Here is an 11,347-nt window from a genome sequence, read left to right on the forward strand (position 1 = left end):
AATTGCTTTTGGCTGGCTTTGAGGAAGTCCAGGTTCAAATCCTGAGGGCAGTCTGAAGTGCAACTTACAGCAACAATTGTTTATACTTAAAGGCCAAATATTAACTTATTCTATCAATTAAACCTGCATGTGTAACCTTAAATGCTAATCAACCCAGTTGTCCGATAACACTTTATTTATGTCCGAGGGTTCCACTTAACAGCTAAGCACCATATTCTCACGTGCACGTAGCATCGGGGGGGGGGGGGGGGAGCTCCGCTTTTTCTCGCAATTTTTTGGTACAAAATACAGATACGCAAACAAATATGAGCATATTAAGTTGAAATCCTGTAGATTGAGGATGGCGATAAGCAAGGTGACAATGATGATGACACTGCTGAAGAAGTTGGAAATATACAGACGAAAGTTTCAATAGATGATGTGGCAGCGGGGAAATACCAGCTCATATATGCACATCCTGAGGCTTTCCTTTCTTCAAGAGAAGGAAGAAAAATTTTGCATAGCAAAATTTTGCATGATCATGTGTGTGGCATCTGTATAGATGAGGCCCACATAATACAAGAATGGTATGATATTAAAAAAGCAGTTGCAAATCAGAAACTTATTTTCCTTTGGAATGCCTCTACACATGTTAAATTGTAAACGTTAATTTTCTTTAAGGGGTGAGGACTTTCGGAAGGATTTCGCCCGAATTTAAGAATTGCTGGGCATTTTCCCAAGGGTACCTGTGTCCCTTTTTACGGCCACTGCTTCGCAATCGCCAAAAGAGAAATTAGTTAAAAACCTTGGTTTAAGAGATCCTTTGTTCATTTCCAAAACCCCAGAAAGACCAAATATTAAGTACCACAAGTATGACAGACTCCCGAGTGTAAGACAAGAGGACGATCTGGACAAAATTCTGGGAGACATTGTGACTGGTCTACAAGAGGACAGGAGACATTACCCTTTCACCTTCATCTATACTGATCTGGAATCAATAAAATTATTAGGTATGGATATAGGTTTTTGGAAAGTAACTGAGAATCGATGTTATGCACAATACCATACTCATTACCCTGATGAAATGAAAAATTGCCACTGTAGCCCATGGTATTGGTTTACATGCTCTTGCTTTACGGAAGGTTATGCACTTTAAATGTCCCACCAGCATTGAAAAGTACTTACAAGAAACTGGCCGCGCAGGACGAGATGGACTACCAGCTGATGCTATTTTGTATGTTAATAAGACGGATGTAAGGACCAACAGGCCTGGCATGCAAAACTCAATGCGCCAATACTGCATTAGTACAGATACATGTTTGCGTTTTCAACTGCTACACCATTTGGACTACAAGCCAGAAGAGGGAACCAAAAAATGTAAATGTTGTGATGTGTGTGAAATTTTGTGCTGTTGCTCTGACTGTGAACTGTAACACGATGCAATGATATTCAAGTGACACAAGATTACCACTAAATCTTTATTAATGTACAAATTACAGTACTGCTTGCCTTGATAACCTAATTCATCCTTATCTTTCATGTCTCAAAGATGCAAATATAACATATTCAAGATTCAACAGGATTTTAAAGTTATATGGTAATATAAATTCAATTATTTGCTATGGAGTTTCATATTAAAGTAAACATAATAAGTAGTTACACAAGAGGCCAATGGGCCACAATGATCCTTATTTGGTTGTAGTATTCAAGGTCAATGTTCTGACATCTTTTCAAGCGCTCAACTAGTTTGAATAGATGGGAATGAAATTCTGAAGATATATATAATGAGAATGGATTTTTCCTGAAACTATTGTAAAAATTCATCTTGCTGTTGTCAATGACACTAAATGGGTCTATTCGACCTAATATTTGAACAAGAAATGTCACATCTTCCAAATTGTCTTTTGTACTGTGTTTTCCACTCCTTGATATGCACCGAATATTGCTCATATAATTTTCTACAGTTTCTGCTACAACAGGGGCTGCTGCAGATGCACGTTCCGCAGCTTTGGTTGTCTTGTTTGCACCTAAACCTATTATGACATCTTTAACATGTTTAAGAACAAGAATGTTATTCTCTTGTTGCATGTCAGCTGGCTTATCCCCCCCCCCCCCCCTTCTTTCCATGTGGGTTAACGAAACTACCAAGTCTAACTCTCATAGCTGTGAGTTTTGGTAGCATGACTTCTGTTTTGAGGATATAATCTATACACTCAACTGCATACTTGGACCGAACGGAATGACTGTAAAAGAAGGGAATCATTCTTTTTTAGTTAATGTTGGTTCTGAAAGGGTCCCCTTCTCGTATCCCATCTTGAAATTCACAAAAATGGATATACCACATAAGTAATTGTATGGAGTAGTTCTGCAAGTCATCTGTGGTTTCATGTGAATTAAATACTCTGTAAACTTCACCAGTTGACATTTTCAGGTCTACATAGCCATTTTTGCAGAGTAGTTCTCTGGGAATAATCACAGAAGTATCCTCAAAATCCAAGTGCACAGGAGGCAAACATCCTGGGTTATGAAATTCCATGAATATTTCATTAACAACTTCTTAAACAATTAATCTTCCAAAAGAGAGGTTTTCTTGTTTTAGCGTGAGTGTTTCGGATGTTTTCTGGCAGCTTTAAATTTAGAATAACAGGCTCACTCTCTAAGCTGTCCATTGAAAATTTCTTCATACATAGCTGAATAAGTAAGGCTTCACCAACTGTGTGTATAAAGTCGCTGTGTGCCTAAAAAGATATCAAAAGTAACTAGAATGGGACTAATACCCCCGCAAGGCTAATTTCAAATGGGACAAATAATTGAATTGAATAATAAAGGTTTGGAACACATACAAAAAAAATTTCTAGAATTGTAAAAAAAAAAATTAGTTAACAAAGAAAAACAAGAGGCCCAATGGGCCACATCGATCACCTGAGCAACACTGGCTTTATATGGGCGTTCAAAGGATATTGTGCCATTAGGCCCCTCGGTAGATTCAGCAAAAACCTACATCCGAATTTTTCACTTAATTTTGCATATACTTAATCTTTGACATATTAAACTTTATGGAATACCATTTTTACCGAAAATAAGATCATTCGCAATATAAATAACTAAATGTTCAGGTGGTGTTCACGGTAAACTTCCAGTTCCCTTTATTTTAGCCCCCCCCCCCCCCCCTTTCCAATCACTTTATAAAACGAATAAAATACATAAGAGCATAGAGGTACATTTTCTACCTCCACTGCTTGCTAGTGATTGTATTTTTAAAAATTCTATATGTGAAAGAAGAAAAGTGTACCTCAATGCACCAGAATGAATGCGCTCAATTCCTCAAATTAAAAACATTAAATTTAATTGGCCTTCTCCGTTGTAGACGATTGTCATTTACCAGGCATGAATTCATTTCGTTTGACGTTTGATATCCTTACTCACTTGATTGAAGAAAATAAACTTAACTGAAAATGTTGTCACATATGTTAAAGAGCTATAATTCAAATTAATGTATTGGCAGGCGTGTCGCTCTATTGTACCAAGGCCCTTCCATTATTTTCATCTTTATTAAAAAAACAACAAATGTGTACAAACAAAGATGATTTTCCATTGGGATAATTTTTTAAGAACACCGATAATGCTTTTATCCTCATAATAATAATGTGTCAGGTCTATAGAAACTGTTTAAAAGGCATTGTTTTCATTTACTTGTGTTCGAAAAACTATCAAAAATTTGTGTAGATTTTATGCAATTCATCGTTGAAGAAGGGGCAACGGAAAGTAATTATAGCACATCATCCTTTTAGCAAGCCATTTCTATTGATAAACCAAAATTTCAGTGTCAATCGTAGAATCATAAGCAAGATTTATAGCTTGGTTTGAGTCATGTTTTTGTTCACATGAGTTTATTACATTCAACTTAAGAATTTTAAACTTGGTATTTCCTATTCAGCATAGCTGCATTTAAAATATAAACAAACTAAAGCATGACCTCAGCTTTGTGTACAAACATATAGTAGCATTGTGCGCAAAGCTCTGTATCTTGCTTATAACTCGAAGCTTGACTCCCAGGTCAGTAAAATTATAGGAATTTGTAAACAATAAAAACAAGAGAAAACTGCACTAAAACAAAGAGAAAACAAACTCAATTTATTTTTCATCATATATATATATATATATATATATATATATATATATATATATATATATATATATATATATATATATATACTTTAGTTATATATTTCTAGCAGCAAGAATAATCTCCGTTTAGATTGAAATTGCTGAACATCTTAATAGAACATGTTGCATTAATCAACTATTACGTAGAGATAATACCGAATAACACGCACCACCATCATTTGACCCTCCATGGTGGCCCCACCCTATCCCCTGAAATCATGGTTTGAGAAAACTAGAATGAATCAACACTACCTCAGGATGCTTCCACACAAGTTACAGCTTTTCTTGCCAATTAGTTTTTGAGAAGAAATTTTTTTAAAGATTTTTCGCTATGTATTCCAATATAAAATTCGACCCTCCCACAGTGACTGCACCCTACCCCTGGGATCATGGTTTGAACAAATTTAAATCTACACTACCTGAGGATGCTTCCAAACAAGTTTCAGCATTTCTGGCCAACTGGTTTTTGTTGAGGAGGTTTTTCTCTTTGTATTCCTATGTAAAAATTTCGACCCCCCCCCCCCCCCCATTGTGGCCCAACCTTACCCCCGAAGATCGTGATTTGAAAAAAAATTTGAATTTACACTACATGAAGATGCTTGCACAGTTTCAGCTTTTCTGGCGAACTGGTTTTTGCAAAGAAGATTTTAATGATTTTTCTCTATACATTTGTATCTAAAAATTTGAGCCCCCATTTGAGCCCCACCGTACCCCCGGGGATCGTGATTTGAAAATATTTAAATCTACACTACCTGAAGATGCTTCCACAGTTCCAGCTTTTCTGGCTAACTGATTTTTGCAAAGAAGATTTTAATGATTTTTCTCTATACATTTGCATCTAAGAATTAGATCCCCCATTTGAGCCCCATCGTACCCCTGGAGATCATGGTTTGGACAAGCTTGAATCTACACTACTTGAGGATGCTTCCAAACAAGTTACAGCTTTTCTGGCCGATTGATTTTTGAGAAGAATATTTTTAAAGATGTTTCTCTGTATATTTCACCTCAGGTGAGCTAACAATAATTTATGTTTATGCTACATGTACACACACTTAGTATTTCCATCAGCAATATTAATCTCCGTTTGGACTGAATAGACGAGAAAAAAATACTTACAATTAGCCTAAAACACATTGCAGTAATCAACAATTACGCAAAGACCATATCGTATTACCATTAGAATTTGTATTTTAGTTGTTAAAGTACCGTACCTGTTAATGTATCTTATTTTCCGCAAGTAACAGTCAGCTGTCTTACTTTCCGATGTCTATATTTGATTGATACGTAAAAATTACAAAATACAGGCGATAGTTCCCCTAAGTTATAAACCGTAATTCATGAAAACGAAACGAAAATCAAAACATGCTAAAACCGTCAACCATCATAGGTGAAATTGGAATATTTAATCTCAATTTACTTCACAAAATCGGCATTAATGTATCTTGCACGCTTCAAATATTCCTTTAGCACGCAAACTGTTCCACAACAACCAAATTCATCTTTGTCAGATTGACCCATTTCTTACACGTTCAAAATGGCCGCTTCTTTGATTCAGAGAGGGTTTTGAGATATGGAATACCGAACCCGAAGTTAAACTGATTGACCCTCATTCTCTCTGTCTTATTATCATTTTCGTAAATTACTCAAATTTAAAACAGAATTAGCCCTTAATTTTTGCAATTTATATTTTCCTTCCCATAAGGATAATTTTTACTAAACTATGTTGAATTTGACTCAGTAGTTCTTGAGAAGAAGATTTTTAAAAATGCATCCCCCTTTTTCTACAGTTTCGAGGTATTCTCAGCTTTGAATAATGACATGTCTTTCATTTCTGCAATTTATATTTGCCTTACCATAGGAATGCTTTGTGCCAAATTTGGTTGAAATTGGATAAGCGGTTTTAGAGAAGAAGTTCAACATGTAAAAAAGTTTACAGACGGACGGACGGACGGACGGACAGACAGACAGACGGACAGGGTGAAACCAATATACCCCCCTAAACTTCGTTTGCGGGGGTATAAATATTATATCACAAACTCTGCCCACACTAGAGTTTGAACTCATGAATTTCACAATTCAATAAGGGCTCATTGCTTATATAAATCATGCAAATAGGATGCCTGATAGAAAGACTAATTAGTGAGATCTTTGAAAATTCTGTTCCATTAAGCTTTTGGTCCCACTCGGGCTTTCAATAGGCAAGAATCATAAAACTCAGAACACTTGCTCAGCTTTAGCTATTTATTGATTCATGAGAAAAATCTTGAAAGAATCAAATGTCGATGTCAATAAACAACACGATACCTACCTGGAACCCTCCTTTTACTTGACCATTTACGTTGGTCCTTCTCAGCTGAAGAAAGAAAGCTAAAGAAAGCCAAACTTCCTTCCTGTCGCGATGTCTTTGTTGAGAAGAATCGTTTTAACAAGTTCTACAGATAAAATTCTCGCATTTAATCCTTTTTAAAATAAATGTTAATTTTGCAGTACAATAGGCAAATTTGAGTTTTTTCACATTTTAAAAGGGATTGGTCACGATTTTGGTCAAATTTTATTTTTCTGTTACTAATATTTACAATGCTTTAGGAATGTATTTCTAATGATCAAATGAAATTTGAGTGTCAGTCAGAAAGTTATAAGCAAGATAGAAGGCTCACAATTCTTTGTCATGTAAACAAGGCTCATGCCCTGTTTTTGTTTACATAGGTTCATTTACCAGTAAAAAATCTTTTCAAGCTGACTTGTCTAGTATCTTAATAAATTCTTATTAATTTTAAGCATAAATAAATAGTTCTTAACGTTTTATAACACATTCATTTTAGGCACGTCCGACCGACTTTGTCTTGTAAATGATAGGTCCGGGGGGTAAAATGTCCACATGTGTACTAGACCGACTGGTCGTGTGAAAAAAAATAAATGTGCACATAACTTTAAAAGCACCTTTTCCTATAAAAGGCATAAATTCTACAAACTACCGCAATTTAAGTACAACCCAATGACTAACCTAGGAGATGATGTTGGCGAAATACTCGCTTTTTGATCGGTTACTTCGCCGGAATTTCCTCCGAAAGAAAAGTTCAAGTTACCCTGTACACTGAGTTCACAATTGTGTATGTTAACCCAGATGTAATAAATCAATAATAATCTAATTCTAAAGACATCTTCTCAGACTAAGTAAACGCCTGTTGTGATTAATAAGTCAAGACGGGTGATGCAACCACATGCTGTGCAAAACGATGTTGATTACTTTTAGGCAAGACCCAGTGTTGATATATCAGTTGGTAAGTTGTAATTAGTTAATAACTCTGCCAAATTAATGATAAGTAATCATAAAGTTTGATTACAGTTATCTTAAAAAAAAAAAGATCCTCAACATACGAGTTGATTAAATTGAATTTGAAATACGGTTTGAATGACTCATTATTGGTAAAGATAAACCAATACAATAAAACAGAAACAAGAGGGCCATGGGCCACATCGCTTACCTGAGGAACAATAGGTATGATAAAATCAGCTTAATGGAGTCATAATACAAACTATCTGGACAATGAATAATAATACATGTTGATCCTGTATTTAAATAAAATCCATTTTTCCCTCTGGATATTCTTATGTTTATAATCATTAGTCCCTATTCTCACAGGATGATTTTATAGTTATATATCCCATGTTGAGTATTTTAGTTCTCAAAAAAATCCTTAACAATAGTTTATACATGGGATATAAACCTACATCAAACTCTGAACCTTCTTGTAAGGTCAAATAATTGTCCTGGGGCCAAAGTTTTAACAATTATAAAGAATCATCTGGCTGAATAATTTCTTAGTAGAAGATTTTTAAATATTTACTCTATATATTCCTATGTTAAACTTTGACCCCACCCCCCACCCCCATTGTGGCCCCAACCTACCCCAGGGGGTCATGATTTTCACAACTTTGTATCTACACTACCTGAGGATGCTTCCACACAAGTTTCAGCTTTCCTGGCTGATACGTTTTTGAGAAGAAAATTTAGAGATTTACTCTGTAGATTGCTATGTAAAACTTCCACCCCCCCCCCCATTGTGGCCCCACCCTACCCCAGGGGGTTATGATTTTCACAACTTTGTATCTACACTACCTGAGGAGCTTCCACACAAGTTTCAGTTTTCCTGGCTGATAAGTTTTTGAGAATAAGATTTTTAAAGATTAACTCTATATATTCCTATGTTTAACTTCGACCCCCCCCCATTGTGACCCTACCCTACCCCCGGGGTCATGATTTTCACAACTTTGTATCTACACTACCTGAGGATGCTTTCACACAAGTTTCAGCTTTCCTGGCTGATTAGTCTCTGAGTAGAAGATTTTTAAAGATTTACTCAATATATTCATATGTGTAAAACTTCGATCCCCCATTGTGGCCCCACCCTATCCCCGGGGGTCATGATTTTCAAAACTTGAATTTACACTACCTGAGAATGCTTCCACACACGTTTGAGCTTTCCTGGCTGATTAGTTTTTGAGAAGAAAATTTTTAAAGATCTACTACTGTAAATTCCTTATATTACGCGAGTACTTAATTCCGCTGGTTTGTACCAAATCGCGAGAATATAAAATCGCGAACGTTGAACTTTTCTCCTTATTTCTTATAGTTTTAAACTCTCAGAAAAAAATGGCGAGATTTTAAAATCCGCGAAGGATGCTTCTCGCGATTTTACGCGGATATTTATTCCTCGCGTTTAATTAGGAATTTACAGTATCTATCTCTCTCTCTCTCTCTCTCTCTCTCTCTCTCTCTCTCTCTCTCTCTATTTATATATATGTTAAACTTCGACCCCCCAGTAAGTTTTTGAGAAGAAATTTTTTAAAGATTTACTCTGTATATTCCTATGTAAAACTTCGACCCCCCATTGTGGCCCCACCCTACCCCCGGGGGTCATGATTTTCACAACTTTGTATCTTCACTACCTGAGGATGCTTCCACACAAGTTTCAGCTTTCCTCGCTGATTAGTTTCTGAGAAGAAGATTTTTAAATATTTACTCTATATATACCTATGTTAAACTTCGACCCCCCCCCCCCCATTGTGGCCCTAACCTACCCCCGGGGGTCATGATTTTAACTACTTTGTATCTACACTACCTGGGGATGCTTTCACACTTTCTTTTGGTTCTTGAGAAGATGTTGAAAATGTGAAAAGTTTACAGACAGAAGGACAGACAAATGGACGACAGACAAAATGTGATCAGAATAGCTCACTTGAGCTTTCAGCTCAGGTGAGCTAAAAGTCTTTAATATTTGGTGTTTGTTGTTACTTTTAGTCTATTTTTGTCAAAATTGGTCAGGGCTAGTGGTAAAGCAGTCAGGGCTAGTGAAACATTGCTGAGGTAGCCTGACTGGTCTAGTAATTCAAAAACTTAATGTCAAACCCTAAGGTCTAAAACTGGAATTTTTCCTCCAACATTCAAAATGTAAACAAAAGCTTTGTTTACATAGCAAAGAATTGTAATCTCTGTAACTCGCTTATAACTCAAAGAATGACACTCAAATTTTGGTTGCCTATTAAAAATGCCTTACTGAAGCATTGTAACATTAAAATTGGAAAAATATTTTTTGACCAAAATCATGACCATGCCCTTTTAAACAACAGTAGAACTAACCTCAAGATAATCCTGCTCACCATGGAAGAGTTCTTCTACAACAGGATCAAATATGTCCATTCTTTCAGCTGCAGTGTGAGCCCCAGCAAGGAGATCTTTAGCCCCACTCATCCTTACTCTAACAAGCAATAAAAACATATTTGATTAAAGAATTCATCAATACAGAAATCAAAGAAAATTTTCAAGCAATTGCACCAGATTTTTTGCACCACAGATCTCCAAAATGTGTTTAAACAATTTTTCTTACATAACCATTCAACAATACAATGAACAAATTAACTCATATAACTATAAAAGAACAATGATCAGAGCATCTAGAAAACATTTGTTTAAACGGTGTCAGTAATTATCATATAAACCAACCTCTGAAAACAGCAACAAACATATTATAGAAAATATAAATCCATAAAAGAAAAAAACCAAAATCAAATTAAATCATGAAAAAGTTTTTACCTCTTCCAGCTATTTCATAAGAATTCATCAATGTCTACTTAGTTCATTTAATACCTAAATGCAACCACCATAATATTTGGGATCTTGAAGAATTATCTGAAAGGATTCATACTCGACTTGATATGAAACTTAGTGGTTTACTGCATGTTCGCTTGTTGATTTTAAATGTGCTTTCTCATAACATTTGTGTATAAGAAACATTAAACAACATCAGGTAAGCACATATGTAAGTATATGTAAGTAACATACATGTATATAGGTTTTTTAAACAATAACTTTTTCTTCAAGACAAATTGATAATTATAATATTGGAAAATCTTAAAAAGATTACCTTCAGGGGAAATATCTGTGACTTGCTTTCCATCTGCTGACTATACTGATGAGGAATGTGTGAAGGGATACAGGGTTCCATCCATTTCATAGCTGGGAAATATTTAACTAAGGTTCGACCCACCTTGATCAAAAATTAAATAGTAATTATTGTAAATCTATGTTGTCCTCTAATATTATTCAAATAAGCAATAATAAATTTTAGTTACACTGTACTGGTATGATAAAGATAAGATGAATACACTAAAAATCATTTTCATTTTCTTACTTTTGAATTAACATCTAACTTACACACATTAAAAATGGATTGAGTTAATTTGAGTATTACATACCATATAACCATATATTTCTTTTAATTTGCTCTCCTCTTCTGCATTGAGATAGAATACATCAAAATTAATTTCCTCTGGAGGTGTTAGGGTAGTGCTTTCTTTAAGATCTGTCAAATCTGCACGATCAGGGTAATAGGTAGATGCAGTGTAATGATAATACAATGTATATAAATATTGCCTGTTTGGGAGGGTAACAGTTGAAATTGACACCCCGAGGAAACCATTGTCAACCGACGTAAAGTGGAGGTTGACAATGGTTTTTGAGGGGTGTCAATTTCAATTATTATCCTCCCAAACAGGCACTATCTATTTTATTATACTGAATGTCTTAATTTTAGAGAATTTTTTACTACTTTTATATAGAAATGGCATGAATTCTACTGCGAACCCTACGCGCATGATTTACGCGCATGTAACAATTCGTTGTGTTACCCTTTGCTAAGTG

At 35.3% G+C, this 11,347-nt stretch overlaps 1 pseudogene; it reads right to left on the reverse strand.

Moving 5' to 3' along the window:
* Positions 1-1,509: 1,509 nt before the first annotated feature.
* LOC128185970 (uncharacterized) lies at positions 1,510-11,006 on the reverse strand (annotated as a pseudogene).
* Positions 11,007-11,347: the final 341 nt, after the last annotated feature.

This window comes from Crassostrea angulata, chromosome 5 (assembly GCF_025612915.1).
Source record: "Crassostrea angulata isolate pt1a10 chromosome 5, ASM2561291v2, whole genome shotgun sequence".
NCBI classification, from domain to species: Eukaryota; Metazoa; Mollusca; class Bivalvia; order Ostreida; family Ostreidae; genus Magallana; species Magallana angulata.